Source organism: Spea bombifrons, chromosome 3 (assembly GCF_027358695.1).
Source record: "Spea bombifrons isolate aSpeBom1 chromosome 3, aSpeBom1.2.pri, whole genome shotgun sequence".
Classification (NCBI taxonomy): domain Eukaryota; kingdom Metazoa; phylum Chordata; class Amphibia; order Anura; family Pelobatidae; genus Spea; species Spea bombifrons.
The window spans coordinates 119,429,055-119,449,988 of record NC_071089.1 but is presented as its reverse complement, the minus strand read 5'-3'; the positions used below and the strand labels follow the sequence as shown (position 1 = coordinate 119,449,988).

The 20,934-nt window shown below is 41.3% G+C and overlaps 11 non-coding genes across 11 annotated transcripts; 10 read left to right on the top strand and 1 right to left on the bottom strand.

Annotated features, from left to right (window-relative positions):
* The first annotated feature begins 582 nt into the window (after positions 1 to 582).
* On the top strand, positions 583 to 656 carry TRNAN-GUU (transfer RNA asparagine (anticodon GUU)). Its single transcript has one exon. It is a non-coding gene; the product is annotated as a tRNA-Asn (tRNA).
* A 2,143-nt stretch (positions 657 to 2,799) lies between these two features.
* On the top strand, positions 2,800 to 2,873 carry TRNAN-GUU (transfer RNA asparagine (anticodon GUU)). The gene has a single exon. It is a non-coding gene; the product is annotated as a tRNA-Asn (tRNA).
* Positions 2,874 to 3,886: 1,013 nt separating this feature from the next.
* Positions 3,887 to 3,960, top strand: TRNAN-GUU (transfer RNA asparagine (anticodon GUU)). Its single transcript has one exon. It is a non-coding gene; the product is annotated as a tRNA-Asn (tRNA).
* A 2,148-nt stretch (positions 3,961 to 6,108) lies between these two features.
* On the top strand, positions 6,109 to 6,182 carry TRNAN-GUU (transfer RNA asparagine (anticodon GUU)). Its single transcript has one exon. It is a non-coding gene; the product is annotated as a tRNA-Asn (tRNA).
* Positions 6,183 to 7,195: 1,013 nt separating this feature from the next.
* On the top strand, positions 7,196 to 7,269 carry TRNAN-GUU (transfer RNA asparagine (anticodon GUU)). The gene has a single exon. It is a non-coding gene; the product is annotated as a tRNA-Asn (tRNA).
* A 2,149-nt stretch (positions 7,270 to 9,418) lies between these two features.
* TRNAN-GUU (transfer RNA asparagine (anticodon GUU)) lies at positions 9,419 to 9,492 on the top strand. The gene has a single exon. It is a non-coding gene; the product is annotated as a tRNA-Asn (tRNA).
* Positions 9,493 to 10,507: 1,015 nt separating this feature from the next.
* On the top strand, positions 10,508 to 10,581 carry TRNAN-GUU (transfer RNA asparagine (anticodon GUU)). Its single transcript has one exon. It is a non-coding gene; the product is annotated as a tRNA-Asn (tRNA).
* Positions 10,582 to 13,991: 3,410 nt separating this feature from the next.
* Positions 13,992 to 14,065, top strand: TRNAN-GUU (transfer RNA asparagine (anticodon GUU)). Its single transcript has one exon. It is a non-coding gene; the product is annotated as a tRNA-Asn (tRNA).
* Positions 14,066 to 17,300: 3,235 nt separating this feature from the next.
* Positions 17,301 to 17,374, top strand: TRNAN-GUU (transfer RNA asparagine (anticodon GUU)). The gene has a single exon. It is a non-coding gene; the product is annotated as a tRNA-Asn (tRNA).
* Positions 17,375 to 20,040: 2,666 nt separating this feature from the next.
* TRNAT-CGU (transfer RNA threonine (anticodon CGU)) lies at positions 20,041 to 20,112 on the bottom strand. Its single transcript has one exon. It is a non-coding gene; the product is annotated as a tRNA-Thr (tRNA).
* A 723-nt stretch (positions 20,113 to 20,835) lies between these two features.
* TRNAN-GUU (transfer RNA asparagine (anticodon GUU)) lies at positions 20,836 to 20,909 on the top strand. The gene has a single exon. It is a non-coding gene; the product is annotated as a tRNA-Asn (tRNA).
* Positions 20,910 to 20,934: the final 25 nt, after the last annotated feature.

Here is a 20,934-nt window from a genome sequence, read left to right as displayed (position 1 = left end):
AATGAAAACAAAATTAGCAGAGGGTGGTTTCGATCCATCGACCTCTGGGTTATGGGCCCAGCACGCTTCCGCTGCGCCACTCTGCTTCTCGTATAGCGTTTTGTCCGAGGGGAGAATGTTGTTTTAATGCAATATCATCAATGACAGCAGTTATTAACCCTATGTAAAAATGACATCTAGCAGAGGATGGTTTCGATCCATCGACCTCTGGGTTATGGGCCCAGCACGCTTCCGCTGCGCCACTCTGCTTTTCGTGGCACTTTCTTCACAAATGATAAAAACACATTAATTCCTGACTTTTTTTTCTCCAAATCTCTTCTTCAAGCTTCGAAAGTGCCAACTTTTTGCCACTTTCTTCCCAAATGATAAAAAACCATGAATATCTGACTTTTTTTTCCCAAATCTCTTCTTCAAGATTCGTAAAGACAATTTAGGAGTACAAGTTCTCACCATCATGAAATAATGTATAAACAGTTGAGATACAACTGTCAATTCTTCTGCTATGGTCACTAAGCCCTCTGGAATGCTGAAGGTTTAAAGTCATAATCCTCACTGCTTCTCTGAAAACAGTCACATGTGGTTGTCTCTGTGGCGCAATTGGTTAGCGCGTTCGGCTGTTAACCGAAAGGTTGGTGGTTCAAGCCCACCCAGGGACGAGTGGGATGTTTTCCTGAAAACTTTCGTTCCTGTCTTTGCAACACCAATGAGCTAATGATTACATTGAAAGACAGAAATGCAAAATCCTTAAAGCTTTCCAACATTAAGCTAAGGCTAGGTTTCCACTTGGGTTTTTGTCCTGCGTTTTTTTCTTGATGAAAAACGCCAGGAAAAACGCCAAGAAAACTGCCACTGCATTTACCTGCGTTTTGGCGTTTTTTCTGGCGTTTTAGCCTTTCTGTGGAAATTGCTTTTTTTGACCTTAGGCAGTTTTTCCAGCCTTTACAAGTTAGAAGTTTCACCCAGCTAAAAGGGATTAGGATAAATGGCAAGTATCTGCCCCCTCCTGATGTCATTTACTTGGTAGACCCTTTTGTCTCTTTTCTGTGGTTTGTAAGGCATGCTTTATTCCGAATGTCTGCTCCTCTGGGAAGATTGGCCCCAAATGATGGTGCAAATTGTTTGCTGTTGCTTTTGGCACGCAGGATCCAGTTGATGCGTCAGGTATGTTTGTTTGTAATGGCATGTTTGTTCCAAATGGTGTAAAATTCAATATGAACCAGTCCAGGACTTTGTTTTGTGTGAAACTGTTTGTTTTCAGCCTATTTCTCGTAGGACACACAGATACTGGGTCCATCCTCTGCATTGTAACTGTGGAAAAAACGTCATAAAAAACGCCAAGGCAATAAACCCACATGGCTTTTTCATGGCGTTTTTTCTCTCCCATAGACTTCTATTGGAGAAAAACGCCAAGATTTCCTTGCAAAAAACGCCAGAGTGTCAACATGCTGCGATTTTGAAAAACTGCCACAGAGCCCAAAAAAGCAAACGCCAAAGAGGACTGAAAAAACGCCAAACAGAAAAAGGCCAAGTGGAAATGGCATTTTGCGATTTCCTATTGAAGAACAGCTAACATCTGGCTGCAGCCGTTTTTCACTAAAAAAACGCCAGGTGGCGCTATTGGCGTTTTTATGGGCGTTTTTAGCAAAAAAAAACCAAGTGGAAACCTAGCCTAAATCTTCTTATTCCACTTGTGGAAAGTTATTTTCCAGACAAAGCATGCCAATCCTTCCATGGAAAAACACAGGAAAAACTTCTTGGCATAGTGCCAATTTTGGAATGCTTAGATTATTATTATTAATTTTTTGTTTTTTAACTTAGGCCACGTCTACAATACTACATGTTGTTAATAATTCGGGCAGCCGTTACCAAAATAGTGGCTGGCAAGGGGAGAATGCCGTTTTCATACAATATCATAAATGACACAAGTTGTTAACCCTACGTACCAATTAATCTTATGCAACGCCAGTTGTGCTTAAACAGAAAAGTGACATAATGAAAAGAAAATTAGCAGAGGATGGTTTCGATCCATCGACCTCTGGGTTATGGGCCCAGCACGCTTCCGCTGCGCCACTCTGCTTTTCATATAGTTGTTTGTCCGAGGGAAGAATGCTGTTTTAATGCAATATCATCAATGACAGAAGTTATTAACCCTATGTAAAAATGACATCTAGCAGAGAATGGTTTCGATCCATCGACCTCTGGGTTATGGGCACAGCACGCTTCCGCTGCACCACTCAGCTTTCTGTACAGCTGTTTGTCCGAGGGGAGAATGCTGTTTTCATGCAATATCATCAATGACAGAAGTTATTAACCCTATGTAAATATGACATCTAGCAGAGGATGGTTTCGATCCATCGACCTCCGGGCCCAGCACGCTTCCGCTGCGCCACTCTGCTTTCTATACAGCTTTTGTCCGAGGGGAAAATGCTGTTTTTATGCAATATCATCAATGACAGAAGTTAGTAACCCTATGTGAAAACGACATCTAGCAGAGGATGGTTTCGATCCATCGACCTCTGGGTTATGGGCCCAGCACGCTTCCGCTGCGCCACTCTGCTTTTTGTGGTACTTTCTTCACAAATGATAAAACACATTAATTCCTGACTTTTTTTTCCCAAATCTCTTCTTCAAGATTCGTAAAGACAATTTAGGAGTACAAGTTCTCACCATCATGAAATAATGTATAAACAGTTGAGATACAACTGTCAATTCTTCTGCTATGGTCACTAAGCCCTCTGGAATGCTGAAGGTTTAAAGTCATAATCCTCACTGCTTCTCTGAAAACAGTCACATGTGGTTGTCTCTGTGGCGCAATCGGTTAGCGCGTTCGGCTGTTAACCGAAAGGTTGGTGGTTCAAGCCCACCCAGGGACGAGTGGGATGTTTTCCTGAAAACTTTCATTCCTGTCTTTGCAACACCAATGAGCTAGTGATTACATTGAAAGACAAAAATGCAAAATCTTTAAAGCTTTCCAACATTAAGCTAAATCTTCTTATTCCACTTGTGGAAAGTTATTTTCCAGACAAAGCATGCCAATCCTTCCATGAAAAAACACAGGAAAAACTTCTTGGCATAGTGCCAATTTTGGAATGCTTAGATTATTATTATTAATTTTTTGTTTTTTAACTTAGGCCACGTCTACAATACTACATGTTGTTAATAATTCGGGCAGCCGTTACCAAAATAGTGGCTGGCAAGGGGAGAATGCCGTTTTCATAAAATATCATAAATGACACAAGTTGTTAACCCTACGTGCCAAATAATCTTATTCAACGCCAGTTGTGCTTAAACAGAAAAGTGATATAATGAAAACAAAATTAGCAGAGGATGGTTTCGATCCATCGACCCCTGGGTTATGGGCCCAGCACGCTTCCGCTGCGCCACTCTGCTTCTCATATAGTGTTTTGTCCGAGGGGAGAATGTTGTTTTAATGCAATATCATCAATGACAGAAGTTATTAACCCTATGTAAAAATGACATCTAGCAGAGGATGGTTTCGATCCATCGACCTCTGGGTTATGGGCCCAGCACGCTTCCGCTGCGCCACTCTGCTTTTCGTGGCACTTTCTTCACAAATGATAAAAACACATTAATTCCTGACTTTTTTTTCTCCAAATCTCTTCTTCAAGCTTCGAAAGTGCCAACTTTTTGCCACTTTCTTCCCAAATGATAAAAAACCATGAATATCTGACTTTTTTTTCCCAAATCTCTTCTTCAAGATTCGTAAAGACAATTTAGGAGTACAAGTTCTCACCATCATGAAATAATGTATAAACAGTTGAGATACAACTGTCAATTCTTCTGCTATGGTCACTAAGCCCTCTGGAATGCTGAAGGTTTAAAGTCATAATCCTCACTGCTTCTCTGAAAACAGTCACATGTGGTTGTCTCTGTGGCGCAATCGGTTAGCGCGTTCGGCTGTTAACCGAAAGGTTGGTGGTTCAAGCCCACCCAGGGACGCGTGGGATGTTTTCCTGAAAACTTTCATTCCTGTCTTTGCAACACCAATGAGCTAATGATTACATTGAAAGACAGAAATGCAAAATCCTTAAAGCTTTCCAACATTAAGCTAAGGCTAGGTTTCCACTTGGGTTTTTGTCCTGCATTTTTTTCTTGATGAAAAACGCCAGGAAAAACGCCAAGAAAACTGCCACTGCATTTACCTGCGTTTTGGCGTTTTTTCTGGCGTTTTAGCCTTTCTGTGGAAATTGCTTTTTTTGACCTTAGGCAGTTTTTCCAGCCTTTACAAGTTAGAAGTTTCACCCAGCTAAAAGGGATTAGGATAAATGGCAAGTATCTGCCCCCTCCTGATGTCATTTACTTGGTAGACCCTTTTGTCTCTTTTCTGTGGTTTGTAAGGCATGCTTTATTCCGAATGTCTGCTCCTCTGGGAAGATTGGCCCCAAATGATGGTGCAAATTGTTTGCTGTTGCTTTTGGCACGCAGGATCCAGTTGATGCGTCGGGTATGTTTGTTTGTAATGGCATGTTTGTTCCAAATGGTGTAAAATTCAATATGAACCAGTCCAGGACTTTGTTTTGTGTGAAACTGTTTGTTTTCAGCCTATTTCTCGTAGGACACACAGATACTGGGTCCATCCTCTGCATTGTAACTGTGGAAAAAACGTCATAAAAAACGCCAAGGCAATAAACCCACATGGCTTTTTCATGGCGTTTTTTTCTCTCCCATAGACTTCTATTGGAGAAAAACGCCAAGATTTCCTTGCAAAAAACGCCAGAGTGTCAACATGCTGCGATTTTGAAAAACTGCCACAGAGCCCAAAAAAGCAGACAAACGCCAAAGAGGACTGAAAAAACGCCAAACAGAAAAAGGCCAAGTGGAAATGGCATTTTGCGATTTCCTATTGAAGAACAGCTAACATCTGGCTGCAGCCGTTTTTCACTAAAAAAACGCCAGGTGGCGCTATTGGCGTTTTTATGGGCGTTTTTAGCAAAAAAAAAACAAGTGGAAACCTAGCCTAAATCTTCTTATTCCACTTGTGGAAAGTTATTTTCCAGACAAAGCATGCCAATCCTTCCATGGAAAAACACAGGAAAAACTTCTTGGCATAGTGCCAATTTTGGAATGCTTAGATTATTATTATTAATTTTTTGTTTTTTAACTTAGGCCACGTCTACAATACTACATGTTGTTAATAATTCGGGCAGCCGTTACCAAAATAGTGGCTGGCAAGGGGAGAATGCCGTTTTCATACAATATCATAAATGACACAAGTTGTTAACCCTACGTACCAATTAATCTTATGCAACGCCAGTTGTGCTTAAACAGAAAAGTGACATAATGAAAAGAAAATTAGCAGAGGATGGTTTCGATCCATCGACCTCTGGGTTATGGGCCCAGCACGCTTCCGCTGCGCCACTCTGCTTTTCATATAGCTGTTTGTCCGAGGGAAGAATGCTGTTTTAATGCAATATCATCAATGACAGAAGTTATTAACCCTATGTAAAAATGACATCTAGCAGAGAATGGTTTCGATCCATCGACCTCTGGGTTATGAGCACAGCACGCTTCCGCTGCACCACTCAGCTTTCTGTACAGCTGTTTGTCCGAGGGGAGAATGCTGTTTTTATGCAATATCATCAATGACAGAAGTTATTAACCCTATGTAAATATGACATCTAGCAGAGGATGGTTTCGATCCATCGACCTCCGGGCCCAGCACGCTTCCGCTGCGCCACTCTGCTTTCTATACAGCTTTTGTCCGAGGGGAAAATGCTGTTTTTATGCAATATCATCAATGACAGAAGTTAGTAACCCTATGTGAAAACGACATCTAGCAGAGGATGGTTTCGATCCATCGACCTCTGGGTTATGGGCCCAGCACGCTTCCGCTGCGCCACTCTGCTTTTCGTGGTACTTTCTTCACAAATGATAAAACACATTAATTCCTGACTTTTTTTTCCCAAATCTCTTCTTCAAGATTCGTAAAGACAATTTAGGAGTACAAGTTCTCACCATCATGAAATAATGTATAAACAGTTGAGATACAACTGTCAATTCTTCTGCTATGGTCACTAAGCCCTCTGGAATGCTGAAGGTTTAAAGTCATAATCCTCACTGCTTCTCTGAAAACAGTCACATGTGGTTGTCTCTGTGGCGCAATCGGTTAGCGCGTTCGGCTGTTAACCGAAAGGTTGGTGGTTCAAGCCCACCCAGGGACGAGTGGGATGTTTTCCTGAAAACTTTCATTCCTGTCTTTGCAACACCAATGAGCTAGTGATTACATTGAAAGACAAAAATGCAAAATCTTTAAAGCTTTCCAACATTAAGCTAAATCTTCTTATTCCACTTGTGGAAAGTTATTTTCCAGACAAAGCATGCCAATCCTTCCATGAAAAAACACAGGAAAAACTTCTTGGCATAGTGCCAATTTTGGAATGCTTAGATTATTATTATTAATTTTTTGTTTTTTAACTTAGGCCACGTCTACAATACTACATGTTGTTAATAATTCGGGCAGCCGTTACCAAAATAGTGGCTGGCAAGGGGAGAATGCCGTTTTCATAAAATATCATAAATGACACAAGTTGTTAACCCTACGTGCCAAATAATCTTATGCAACGCCAGTTGTGCTTAAACAGAAAAGTGATATAATGAAAACAAAATTAGCAGAGAATGGTTTCGATCCATCGACCTCTGGGTTATGGGCCCAGCACGCTTCCGCTGCGCCACTCTGCTTCTCATATAGCGTTTTGTCCGAGGGGAGAATGTTGTTTTAATGCAATATCATCAATGACAGAAGTTATTAACCCTATGTAAAAATGACATCTAGCAGAGGATGGTTTCGATCCATCGACCTCTGGGTTATGGGCCCAGCACGCTTCCGCTGCGCCACTCTGCTTTTCGTGGCACTTTCTTCACAAATGATAAAAACACATTAATTCCTGACTTTTTTTTCTCCAAATCTCTTCTTCAAGCTTCGAAAGTGCCAACTTTTTGCCACTTTCTTCCCAAATGATAAAAAACCATGAATATCTGACTTTTTTTTCCCAAATCTCTTCTTCAAGATTCGTAAAGACAATTTAGGAGTACAAGTTCTCACCATCATGAAATAATGTATAAACAGTTGAGATACAACTGTCAATTCTTCTGCTATGGTCACTAAGCCCTCTGGAATGCTGAAGGTTTAAAGTCATAATCCTCACTGCTTCTCTGAAAACAGTCACATGTGGTTGTCTCTGTGGCGCAATCGGTTAGCGCGTTCGGCTGTTAACCGAAAGGTTGGTGGTTCAAGCCCACCCAGGGACGAGTGGGATGTTTTCCTGAAAACTTTCATTACTGTCTTTGCAACACCAATGAGCTAATGATTACATTGAAAGACAGAAATGCAAAATCCTTAAAGCTTTCCAACATTAAGCTAAGGCTAGGTTTCCACTTGGGTTTTTGTCCTGCATTTTTTTCTTGATGAAAAACGCCAGGAAAAACGCCAAGAAAACTGCCACTGCATTTACCTGCGTTTTGGCGTTTTTTCTGGCGTTTTAGCCTTTCTGTGGAAATTGCTTTTTTTGACCTTAGGCAGTTTTTCCAGCCTTTACAAGTTAGAAGTTTCACCCAGCTAAAAGGGATTAGGATAAATGGCAAGTATCTGCCCCCTCCTGATGTCATTTACTTGGTAGACCCTTTTGTCTCTTTTCTGTGGTTTGTAAGGCATGCTTTATTCCGAATGTCTGCTCCTCTGGGAAGATTGGCCCCAAATGATGGTGCAAATTGTTTGCTGTTGCTTTTGGCACGCAGGATCCAGTTGATGCGTCGGGTATGTTTGTTTGTAATGGCATGTTTGTTCCAAATGGTGTAAAATTCAATATGAACCAGTCCAGGACTTTGTTTTGTGTGAAACTGTTTGTTTTCAGCCTATTTCTCGTAGGACACACAGATACTGGGTCCATCCTCTGCATTGTAACTGTGGAAAAAACGTCATAAAAAACGCCAAGGCAATAAACCCACATGGCTTTTTCATGGCGGTTTTTTCTCTCCCATAGACTTCTATTGGAGAAAAACGCCAAGATTTCCTTGCAAAAAACGCCAGAGTGTCAACATGCTGCGATTTTGAAAAACTGCCACAGAGCCCAAAAAAGCAGACAAACGCCAAAGAGGACTGAAAAAACGCCAAACAGAAAAAGGCCAAGTGGAAATGGCATTTTGCGATTTCCTATTGAAGAACAGCTAACATCTGGCTGCAGCCGTTTTTCACTAAAAAAACGCCAGGTGGCGCTATTGGCGTTTTTATGGGCGTTTTTAGCAAAAAAAAACCAAGTGGAAACCTAGCCTAAATCTTCTTATTCCACTTGTGGAAAGTTATTTTCCAGACAAAGCATGCCAATCCTTCCATGGAAAAACACAGGAAAAACTTCTTGGCATAGTGCCAATTTTGGAATGCTTAGATTATTATTATTAATTTTTTGTTTTTTAACTTAGGCCACGTCTACAATACTACATGTTGTTAATAATTCGGGCAGCCGTTACCAAAATAGTGGCTGGCAAGGGGAGAATGCCGTTTTCATACAATATCATAAATGACACAAGTTGTTAACCCTACGTACCAATTAATCTTATGCAACGCCAGTTGTGCTTAAACAGAAAAGTGACATAATGAAAAGAAAATTAGCAGAGGATGGTTTCGATCCATCGACCTCTGGGTTATGGGCCCAGCACGCTTCCGCTGCGCCACTCTGCTTTTCCTATAGCTGTTTGTCCGAGGGAAGAATGCTGTTTTAATGCAATATCATCAATGACAGAAGTTATTAACCCTATGTAAAAATGACATCTAGCAGAGGATGGTTTCGATCCATCGACATCTGGGTCATGGGCCCAGCACGCTTCCGCTGCGCCACTCTGCTTTCTGTACAGCTGTTTGTCCGAGGGGAGAATGCTGTTTTCATGCAATATCATCAATGACAGAAGTTATTAACCCTATGTAAAAATGACATCTAGCAGAGGATGGTTTCGATCCATCGACCTCCGGGCCTAGCAGGCTTCCGCTGCGCCACTCTGCTTTCTATACAGCTGTTTGTCCGAGGGGAGAATGCTGTTTTTATGCAATATCATCAATGACAGAAGTTATTAACCCTATGTGAAAACGACATCTAGCAGAGGATGGTTTCGATCCATCGACCTCTGGGTTATGGGCCCAGCACGCTTCCGCTGCGCCACTCTGCTTTTCGTGGTACGTTCTTCACAAATGATAAAACACATTAATTCCTGACTTTTTTTTCCCAAATCTCTTCTTCAAGATTCGTAAAGACAATTTAGGAGTACAAGTTCTCACCATCATGAAATAATGTATAAACAGTTGAGATACAACTGTCAATTCTTCTGCTATGGTCACTAAGCCCTCTGGAATGCTGAAGGTTTAAAGTCATAATCCTCACTGCTTCTCTGAAAACAGTCACATGTGGTTGTCTCTGTGGCGCAATCGGTTAGCGCGTTCGGCTGTTAACCGAAAGGTTGGTGGTTCAAGCCCACCCAGGGACGAGTGGGATGTTTTCCTGAAAACTTTCATTCCTGTCTTTGCAACACCAATGAGCTAGTGATTACATTGAAAGACAAAAATGCAAAATCTTTAAAGCTTTCCAACATTAAGCTAAATCTTCTTATTCCACTTGTGGAAAGTTATTTTCCAGACAAAGCATGCCAATCCTTCCATGAAAAAAACACAGGGAAAAACTTCTTGGCATAGTGCCAATTTTGGAATGCTTAGATTATTATTATTAATTTTTTGTTTTTTAACTTAGGCCACGTCTACAATACTACATGTTGTTAATAATTCGGGCAGCCGTTACCAAAATAGTGGCTGGCAAGGGGAGAATGCCGTTTTCATAAAATATCATAAATGACACAAGTTGTTAACCCTACGTGCCAAATAATCTTATGCAACGCCAGTTGTGCTTAAACAGAAAAGTGATATAATGAAAACAAAATTAGCAGAGGATGGTTTCGATCCATCGACCTCTGGGTTATGGGCCCAGCACGCTTCCGCTGCGCCACTCTGCTTCTCATATAGTGTTTTGTCCGAGGGGAGAATGTTGTTTTAATGCAATATCATCAATGACAGAAGTTATTAACCCTATGTAAAAACGACATCTAGCAGAGGATGGTTTCGATCCATCGACCTCTGGGTTATGGGCCCAGCACGCTTCCGCTGCGCCACTCTGCTTTTCGTGGCACTTTCTTCACAAATGATAAAAACACATTAATTCCTGACTTTTTTTTCTCCAAATCTCTTCTTCAAGCTTCGAAAGTGCCAACTTTTTGCCACTTTCTTCCCAAATGATAAAAAACCATGAATATCTGACTTTTTTTTCCCAAATCTCTTCTTCAAGATTCGTAAAGACAATTTAGGAGTACAAGTTCTCACCATCATGAAATAATGTATAAACAGTTGAGATACAACTGTCAATTCTTCTGCTATGGTCACTAAGCCCTCTGGAATGCTGAAGGTTTAAAGTCATAATCCTCACTGCTTCTCTGAAAACAGTCACATGTGGTTGTCTCTGTGGCGCAATCGGTTAGCGCGTTCGGCTGTTAACCGAAAGGTTGGTGGTTCAAGCCCACCCAGGGACGAGTTAGATGTTTTCCTGAAAACTTTCATTCCTGTCTTTGCAACACCAATGAGCTAATGATTACATTGAAAGACAGAAATGCAAAATCCTTAAAGCTTTCCAACATTAAGCTAAGGCTAGGTTTCCACTTGGGTTTTTGTCCTGCGTTTTTTTCTTGATGAAAAACGCCAGGAAAAACGCCAAGAAAACTGCCACTGCATTTACCTGCGTTTTGGCGTTTTTTCTGGCGTTTTAGCCTTTCTGTGGAAATTGCTTTTTTTGACCTTAGGCAGTTTTTCCAGCCTTTACAAGTTAGAAGTTTCACCCAGCTAAAAGGGATTAGGATAAATGGCAAGTATCTGCCCCCTCCTGATGTCATTTACTTGGTAGACCCTTTTGTCTCTTTTCTGTGGTTTGTAAGGCATGCTTTATTCCGAATGTCTGCTCCTCTGGGAAGATTGGCCCCAAATGATGGTGCAAATTGTTTGCTGTTGCTTTTGGCACGCAGGATCCAGTTGATGCGTCGGGTATGTTTGTTTGTAATGGCATGTTTGTTCCAAATGGTGTAAAATTCAATATGAACCAGTCCAGGACTTTGTTTTGTGTGAAACTGTTTGTTTTCAGCCTATTTCTCGTAGGACACACAGATACTGGGTCCATCCTCCGCATTGTAACTGTGGAAAAAACGTCATAAAAAACGCCAAGGCAATAAACCCACATGGCTTTTTCATGGCGTTTTTTCTCTCCCATAGACTTCTATTGGAGAAAAACGCCAAGATTTCCTTGCAAAAAACGCCAGAGTGTCAACATGCTGCGATTTTGAAAAACTGCCACAGAGCCCAAAAAAGCAGACAAACGCCAAAGAGGACTGAAAAAACGCCAAACAGAAAAAGGCCAAGTGGAAATGGCATTTTGCGATTTCCTATTGAAGAACAGCTAACATCTGGCTGCAGCCGTTTTTCACTAAAAAAACGCCAGGTGGCGCTATTGGCGTTTTTATGGGCGTTTTTAGCAAAAAAAAACCAAGTGGAAACCTAGCCTAAATCTTCTTATTCCACTTGTGGAAAGTTATTTTCCAGACAAAGCATGCCAATCCTTCCATGGAAAAACACAGGAAAAACTTCTTGGCATAGTGCCAATTTTGGAATGCTTAGATTATTATTATTAATTTTTTGTTTTTTAACTTAGGCCACGTCTACAATACTACATGTTGTTAATAATTCGGGCAGCCGTTACCAAAATAGTGGCTGGCAAGGGGAGAATGCCGTTTTCATACAATATCATAAATGACACAAGTTGTTAACCCTACGTACCAATTAATCTTATGCAACGCCAGTTGTGCTTAAACAGAAAAGTGACATAATGAAAAGAAAATAAGCAGAGGATGGTTTCGATCCATCGACCTCTGGGTTATGGGCCCAGCACGCTTCCGCTGTGCCACTCTGCTTTTCATATAGCTGTTTGTCCGAGGGAAGAATGCTGTTTTAATGCAATATCATCAATGACAGAAGTTATTAACCCTATGTAAAAATGACATCTAGCAGAGAATGGTTTCGATCCATCGACCTCTGGGTTATGGGCACAGCACGCTTCCGCTGCACCACTCAGCTTTCTGTACAGCTGTTTGTCCGAGGGGGGAATGCTGTTTTCATGCAATATCATCAATGACAGAAGTTATTAACCCTATGTAAAAATGACATCTAGCAGAGGATGGTTTCGATCCATCGACATCTGGGTCATGGGCCCAGCACGCTGCCGCTGCGCCACTCTGCTTTCTGTACAGCTGTTTGTCCGAGGGGAGAATGCTGTTTTCATGCAATATCATCAATGACAGAAGTTATTAACCCTATGTAAAAATGACATCTAGCAGAGGATGGTTTCGATCCATCGACCTCCGGGCCCAGCACGCTTCCGCTGCGCCACTCTGCTTTCTATACAGCTGTTTGTCCGAGGGGAGAATGCTGTTTTTATGCAATATCATCAATGACAGAAGTTATTAACCCTATGTGAAAACGACATCTAGCAGAGGATGGTTTCGATCCTTCGACCTCTGGGTTATGGGCCCAGCACGCTTCCGCTGCGCCACTCTGCTTTTCGTGGAACTTTCTTCACAAATGATAAAACACATTAATTCCTGACTTTTTTTTCCCAAATCTCTTCTTCAAGATTCGTAAAGACAATTTAGGAGTACAAGTTCTCACCATCATGAAATAATGTATAAACAGTTGAGATACAACTGTCAATTCTTCTGCTATGGTCACTAAGCCCTCTGGAATGCTGAAGGTTTAAAGTCATAATCCTCACTGCTTCTCTGAAAACAGTCACATGTGGTTGTCTCTGTGGCGCAATCGGTTAGCGCGTTCGGCTGTTAACCGAAAGGTTGGTGGTTCAAACCCACCCAGGGATGAGTGGTATGTTTTCCTGAAAACTTTCATTCCTGTCTTTGCAACACCAATGAGCTAGTGATTACATTGAAAGACAAAAATGCAAAATCTTTAAAGCTTTCCAACATTAAGCTAAATCTTCTTATTCCACTTGTGGAAAGTTATTTTCCAGACAAAGCATGCCAATCCTTCCATGAAAAAACACAGGAAAAAACACAGGAAAAACTTCTTGGCATAGTGCCAATTTTGGAATGCTTAGATTATTATTATTAATTTTTTGTTTTTTAACTTAGGCCACGTCTACAATACTACATGTTGTTAATAATTCGGGCAGCCGTTACCAAAATAGTGGCTGGCAAGGGGAGAATGCCGTTTTCATAAAATATCATAAATGACACAAGTTGTTAACCCTACGTGCCAAATAATCTTATGCAACGCCAGTTGTGCTGAAACAGAAAAGTGATATAATGAAAACAAAATTAGCAGAGAATGGTTTCGATCCATCGACCTCTGGGTTATGGGCCCAGCACGCTTCCGCTGCGCCACTCTGCTTCTCATATAGCGTTTTGTCCGAGGGGAGAATGTTGTTTTAATGCAATATCATCAATGACAGAAGTTATTAACCCTATGTAAAAATGACATCTAGCAGAGGATGGTTTCGATCCATCGACCTCTGGGTTATGGGCCCAGCACGCTTCCGCTGCGCCACTCTGCTTTTCGTGGCACTTTCTTCACAAATGATAAAAACACATTAATTCCTGACTTTTTTTTCTCCAAATCTCTTCTTCAAGCTTCGAAAGTGCCAACTTTTTGCCACTTTCTTCCCAAATGATAAAAAACCATGAATATCTGACTTTTTTTTCCCAAATCTCTTCTTCAAGATTCGTAAAGACAATTTAGGAGTACAAGTTCTCACCATCATGAAATAATGTATAAACAGTTGAGATACAACTGTCAATTCTTCTGCTATGGTCACTAAGCCCTCTGGAATGCTGAAGGTTTAAAGTCATAATCCTCACTGCTTCTCTGAAAACAGTCACATGTGGTTGTCTCTGTGGCGCAATCGGTTAGCGCGTTCGGCTGTTAACCGAAAGGTTGGTGGTTCAAGCCCACCCAGGGACGAGTGGGATGTTTTCCTGAAAACTTTCATTCCTGTCTTTGCAACACCAATGAGCTAATGATTACATTGAAAGACAGAAATGCAAAATCCTTAAAGCTTTCCAACATTAAGCTAAGGCTAGGTTTCCACTTGGGTTTTTGTCCTGCATTTTTTTCTTGATGAAAAACGCCAGGAAAAACGCCAAGAAAACTGCCACTGCATTTACCTGCGTTTTGGCGTTTTTTCTGGCGTTTTAGCCTTTCTGTGGAAATTGCTTTTTTTGACCTTAGGCAGTTTTTCCAGCCTTTACAAGTTAGAAGTTTCACCCAGCTAAAAGGGATTAGGATAAATGGCAAGTATCTGCCCCCTCCTGATGTCATTTACTTGGTAGACCCTTTTGTCTCTTTTCTGTGGTTTGTAAGGCATGCTTTATTCCGAATGTCTGCTCCTCTGGGAAGATTGGCCCCAAATGATGGTGCAAATTGTTTGCTGTTGCTTTTGGCACGCAGGATCCAGTTGATGCGTCGGGTATGTTTGTTTGTAATGGCATGTTTGTTCCAAATGGTGTAAAATTCAATATGAACCAGTCCAGGACTTTGTTTTGTGTGAAACTGTTTGTTTTCAGCCTATTTCTCGTAGGACACACAGATACTGGGTCCATCCTCTGCATTGTAACTGTGGAAAAAACGTCATAAAAAACGCCAAGGCAATAAACCCACATGGCTTTTTCATGGCGTTTTTTTCTCTCCCATAGACTTCTATTGGAGAAAAACGCCAAGATTTCCTTGCAAAAAACGCCAGAGTGTCAACATGCTGCGATTTTGAAAAACTGCCACAGAGCCCAAAAAAGCAGACAAACGCCAAAGAGGACTGAAAAAACGCCAAACAGAAAAAGGCCAAGTGGAAATGGCATTTTGCGATTTCCTATTGAAGAACAGCTAACATCTGGCTGCAGCCGTTTTTCACTAAAAAAACGCCAGGTGGCGCTATTGGCGTTTTTATGGGCGTTTTTAGCAAAAAAAAACCAAGTGGAAACCTAGCCTAAATCTTCTTATTCCACTTGTGGAAAGTTATTTTCCAGACAAAGCATGCCAATCCTTCCATGGAAAAACACAGGAAAAACTTCTTGGCATAGTGCCAATTTTGGAATGCTTAGATTATTATTATTAATTTTTTGTTTTTTAACTTAGGCCACGTCTACAATACTACATGTTGTTAATAATTCGGGCAGCCGTTACCAAAATAGTGGCTGGCAAGGGGAGAATGCCGTTTTCATACAATATCATAAATGACACAAGTTGTTAACCCTACGTACCAATTAATCTTATGCAACGCCAGTTGTGCTTAAACAGAAAAGTGACATAATGAAAAGAAAATTAGCAGAGGATGGTTTCGATCCATCGACCTCTGGGTTATGGGCCCAGCACGCTTCCGCTGCGCCACTCTGCTTTTCATATAGCTGTTTGTCCGAGGGAAGAATGCTGTTTTAATGCAATATCATCAATGACAGAAGTTATTAACCCTATGTAAAAATGACATCTAGCAGAGAATGGTTTCGATCCATCGACCTCTGGGTTATGAGCACAGCACGCTTCCGCTGCACCACTCAGCTTTCTGTACAGCTGTTTGTCCGAGGGGAGAATGCTGTTTTCATGCAATATCATCAATGACAGAAGTTATTAACCCTATGTAAATATGACATCTAGCAGAGGATGGTTTCGATCCATCGACCTCCGGGCCCAGCACGCTTCCGCTGCGCCACTCTGCTTTCTATACAGCTTTTGTCCGAGGGGAAAATGCTGTTTTTATGCAATATCATCAATGACTGAAGTTAGTAACCCTATGTGAAAACGACATCTAGCAGAGGATGGTTTCGATCCATCGACCTCTGGGTTATGGGCCCAGCACGCTTCCGCTGCGCCACTCTGCTTTTCGTGGTACTTTCTTCACAAATGATAAAACACATTAATTCCTGACTTTTTTTTCCCAAATCTCTTCTTCAAGATTCGTAAAGACAATTTAGGAGTACAAGTTCTCACCATCATGAAATAATGTATAAACAGTTGAGATACAACTGTCAATTCTTCTGCTATGGTCACTAAGCCCTCTGGAATGCTGAAGGTTTAAAGTCATAATCCTCACTGCTTCTCTGAAAACAGTCACATGTGGTTGTCTCTGTGGCGCAATCGGTTAGCGCGTTCGGCTGTTAACCGAAAGGTTGGTGGTTCAAGCCCACCCAGGGATGAGTGGGATGTTTTCCTGAAAACTTTCATTCCTGTCTTTGCAACACCAATGAGCTAGTGATTACATTGAAAGACAAAAATGCAAAATCTTTAAAGCTTTCCAACATTAAGCTAAATCTTCTTATTCCACTTGTGGAAAGTTATTTTCCAGACAAAGCATGCCAATCCTTCCATGAAAAAACACAGGAAAAACTTCTTGGCATAGTGCCAATTTTGGAATGCTTAGATTATTATTATTAATTTTTTGTTTTTTAACTTAGGCCACGTCTACAATACTACATGTTGTTAATAATTCGGGCAGCCGTTACCAAAATAGTGGCTGGCAAGGGGAGAATGCCGTTTTCATAAAATATCATAAATGACACAAGTTGTTAACCCTACGTGCCAAATAATCTTATGCAACGCCAGTTGTGCTTAAACAGAAAAGTGATATAATGAAAACAAAATTAGCAGAGAATGGTTTCGATCCATCGACCTCTGGGTTATGGGCCCAGCACGCTTCCGCTGCGCCACTCTGCTTCTCATATAGCGTTTTGTCCGAGGGGAGAATGTTGTTTTAATGCAATATCATCAATGACAGAAGTTATTAACCCTATGTAAAAACGACATCTAGCAGAGGATGGTTTCGATCCATCGACCTCTGGGTTATGGGCCCAGCACGCTTCCGCTGCGCCACTCTGCTTTTCGTGGCACTTTCTTCACAAATGATAAAAACACATTAATTCCTGACTTTTTTTTCTCCAAATCTCTTCTTCAAGCTTCGAAAGTGCCAACTTTTTGCCACTTTCTTCCCAAATGATAAAAAACCATGAATATCTGACTTTTTTTTCCCAAATCTCTTCTTCAAGATTCGTAAAGACAATTTAGGAGTACAAGTTCTCACCATCATGAAATAATGTATAAACAGTTGAGATACAACTGTCAATTCTTCTGCTATGGTCACTAAGCCCTCTGGAATGCTGAAGGTTTAAAGTCATAATCCTCACTGCTTCTCTGAAAACAGTCACATGTGGTTGTCTCTGTGGCGCAATCGGTTAGCGCGTTCGGCTGTTAACCGAAAGGTTGGTGGTTCAAGCCCACCCAGGGACGAGTGGGATGTTTTCCTGAAAACTTTCATTCCTGTCTTTGCAACACCAATGAGCTAATGATTACATTGAAAGACAGAAATGCAAAATCCTTAAAGCTTTCCAACATTAAGCTAAGGCTAGGTTTCCACTTGGGTTTTTGTCCTGCATTTTTTTCTTGATGAAAAACGCCAGGAAAAACGCCAAGAAAACTGCCACTGCATTTACCTGCGTTTTGGCGTTTTTTCTGGCGTTTTAGCCTTTCTGTGGAAATTGCTTTTTTTGACCTTAGGCAGTTTTTCCAGCCTTTACAAGTTAGAAGTTTCACCCAGCTAAAAGGGATTAGGATAAATGGCAAGTATCTGCCCCCTCCTGATGTCATTTACTTGGTAGACCCTTTTGTCTCTTTTCTGTGGTTTGTAAGGCATGCTTTATTCCGAATGTCTGCTCCTCTGGGAAGATTGGCCCCAAATGATGGTGCAAATTGTTTGCTGTTGCTTTTGGCACGCAGGATCCAGTTGATGCGTCGGGTATGTTTGTTTGTAATGGCATGTTTGTTCCAAATGGTGTAAAATTCAATATGAACCAGTCCAGGACTTTGTTTTGTGTGAAACTGTTTGTTTTCAGCCTATTTCTCGTAGGACACACAGATACTGGGTCCATCCTCTGCATTGTAACTGTGGAAAAAACGTCATAAAAAACGCCAAGGCAATAAACCCACATGGCTTTTTCATGGCGTTTTTTCTCTCCCATAGACTTCTATTGGAGAAAAACGCCAAGATTTCCTTGCAAAAAACGCCAGAGTGTCAACATGCTGCGATTTTGAAAAACTGCCACAGAGCCCAAAAAAGCAGACAAACGCCAAAGAGGACTGAAAAAACGCCAAACAGAAAAAGGCCAAGTGGAAATGGCATTTTGCGATTTCCTATTGAAGAACAGCTAACATCTGGCTGCAGCCGTTTTTCACTAAAAAAACGCCAGGTGGCGCTATTGGCGTTTTTATGGGCGTTTTTAGCAAAAAAAAACCAAGTGGAAACCTAGCCTAAATCTTCTTATTCCACTTGTGGAAAGTTATTTTCCAGACAAAGCATGCCAATCCTTCCATGGAAAAACACAGGAAAAACTTCTTGGCATAGTGCCAATTTTGGAATGCTTAGATTATTATTATTAATTTTTTGTTTTTTAACTTAGGCCACGTCTACAATACTACATGTTGTTAATAATTCGGGCAGCCGTTACCAAAATAGTGGCTGGCAAGGGGAGAATGCCGTTTTCATACAATATCATAAATGACACAAGTTGTTAACCCTACGTACCAATTAATCTTATGCAACGCCAGTTGTGCTTAAACAGAAAAGTGACATAATGAAAAGAAAATTAGCAGAGGATGGTTTCGATCCATCGACCTCTGGGTTATGGGCCCAGCACGCTTCCGCTGCGCCACTCTGCTTTTCATATAGCTGTTTGTCCGAGGGAAGAATGCTGTTTTAATGCAATATCATCAATGACAGAAGTTATTAACCCTATGTAAAAATGACATCTAGCAGAGAATGGTTTCGATCCATCGACCTCTGGGTTATGAGCACAGCACGCTTCCGCTGCACCACTCAGCTTTCTGTACACCTGTTTGTCCGAGGGGAGAATGCTGTTTTCATGCAATATCATCAATGACAGAAGTTATTAACCCTATGTAAATATGACATCTAGCAGAGGATGGTTTCGATCCATCGACCTCCGGGCCCAGCACGCTTCCGCTGCGCCACTCTGCTTTCTATACAGCTTTTGTCCGAGGGGAAAATGCTGTTTTTATGCAATATCATCAATGACAGAAGTTAGTAACCCTATGTGAAAACGACATCTAGCAGAGGATGGTTTCGATCCATCGACCTCTGGGTTATGGGCCCAGCACGCTTCCGCTGCGCCACTCTGCTTTTCGTGGTACTTTCTTCACAAATGATAAAACACATTAATTCCTGACTTTTTTTTCCCAAATCTCTTCTTCAAGATTCGTAAAGACAATTTAGGAGTACAAGTTCTCACCATCATGAAATAATGTATAAACAGTTGAGATACAACTGTCAATTCTTCTGCTATGGTCACTAAGCCCTCTGGAATGCTGAAGGTTTAAAGTCATAATCCTCACTGCTTCTCTGAAAACAGTCACATGTGGTTGTCTCTGTGGCGCAATCGGTTAGCGCGTTTGGCTGTTAACCGAAAGGTTGGTGGTTCAAGCCCACCCAGGGACGAGTGGGATGTTTTCCTGAAAACTTTCATTCCTGTCTTTGCAACACCAATGAGCTAGTGATTACATTGAAAGACAAAAATGCAAAATCTTTAAAGCTTTCCAACATTAAGCTAAATCTTCTTATTCCACTTGTGGAAAGTTATTTTCCAGACAAAGCATGCCAATCCTTCCATGAAAAAACACAGGAAAAACTTCTTGGCATAGTGCCAATTTTGGAATGCTTAGATTATTATTATTAATTTTTTGTTTTTTAACTTAGGCCACGTCTACAATACTACATGTTGTTAATAATTCGGGCAGCCGTTACCAAAATAGTGGCTGGCAAGGGGAGAATGCCGTTTTCATACAATATCATAAATGACACAAGTTGTTAACCCTACGTACTAATTAATCTTATGCAACGCCAGTTGTGCTTAAACAGAAAAGTGACATAATGAAAAGAAAATTAGCAGAGGATGGTTTCGATCCATCGACCTCTGGGTTACGAGCCCAGCACGCTTCCGCTGCGCCACTCTGCTTTTCATTTAGCTGTTTGTCCGAGGGAAGAATGCTGTTTTAATGCAATATCATCAATGACAGAAGTTATTAACCCTATGTAAAAATGACATCTAGCAGAGAATGGTTTCGATCCATCGACCTGTGGGTTATGGGCACAGCACGCTTCCGCTGCACCACTCAGCTTTCTGTACAGCTGTTTGTCCGAGGGGAGAATGCTGTTTTCATGCAATATCATCAATGACAGAAGTTATTAACCCTATGTAAAAATGACATCTAGCAGAGGATGGTTTCGATCCATCGACCTCCGGGCAAAGCACGCTTCCGCTGCGCCACTCTGCTTTCTATACAGCTTTTGTCCGAGGGGAGAATGCTGTTTTTATGCAATATCATCAATGACAGAAGTTATTAACCCTATGTGAAAAACGACATCTAGCAGAGGATGGTTTCGATCCATCGACCTCTGGGTTATGGGCCCAGCACGCTTCCGCGGCGCCACTCTGCTTTTCGTGGTATTTTCTTCACAAATGATAAAACACATTAATTCCTGACTTTTTTTTCCCAAATCTCTTCTTCAAGATTCGTAAAGACAATTTAGGAGTACAAGTTCTCACCATCATGAAATAATGTATAAACAGTTGAGATACAACTGTCAATTCTTCTGCTATGGTCACTAAGCCCTCTGGAATGCTGAAGGTTTAAAGTCATAATAATCACTGCTTCTCTGAAAACAGTCACATGTGGTTGTCTCTGTGGCGCAATCGGTTAGCGCGTTCGGCTGTTAACCGAAAGGTTGGTGGTTCAAGCCCACCCAGGGACGAGTGGGATGTTTTCCTGAAAACTTT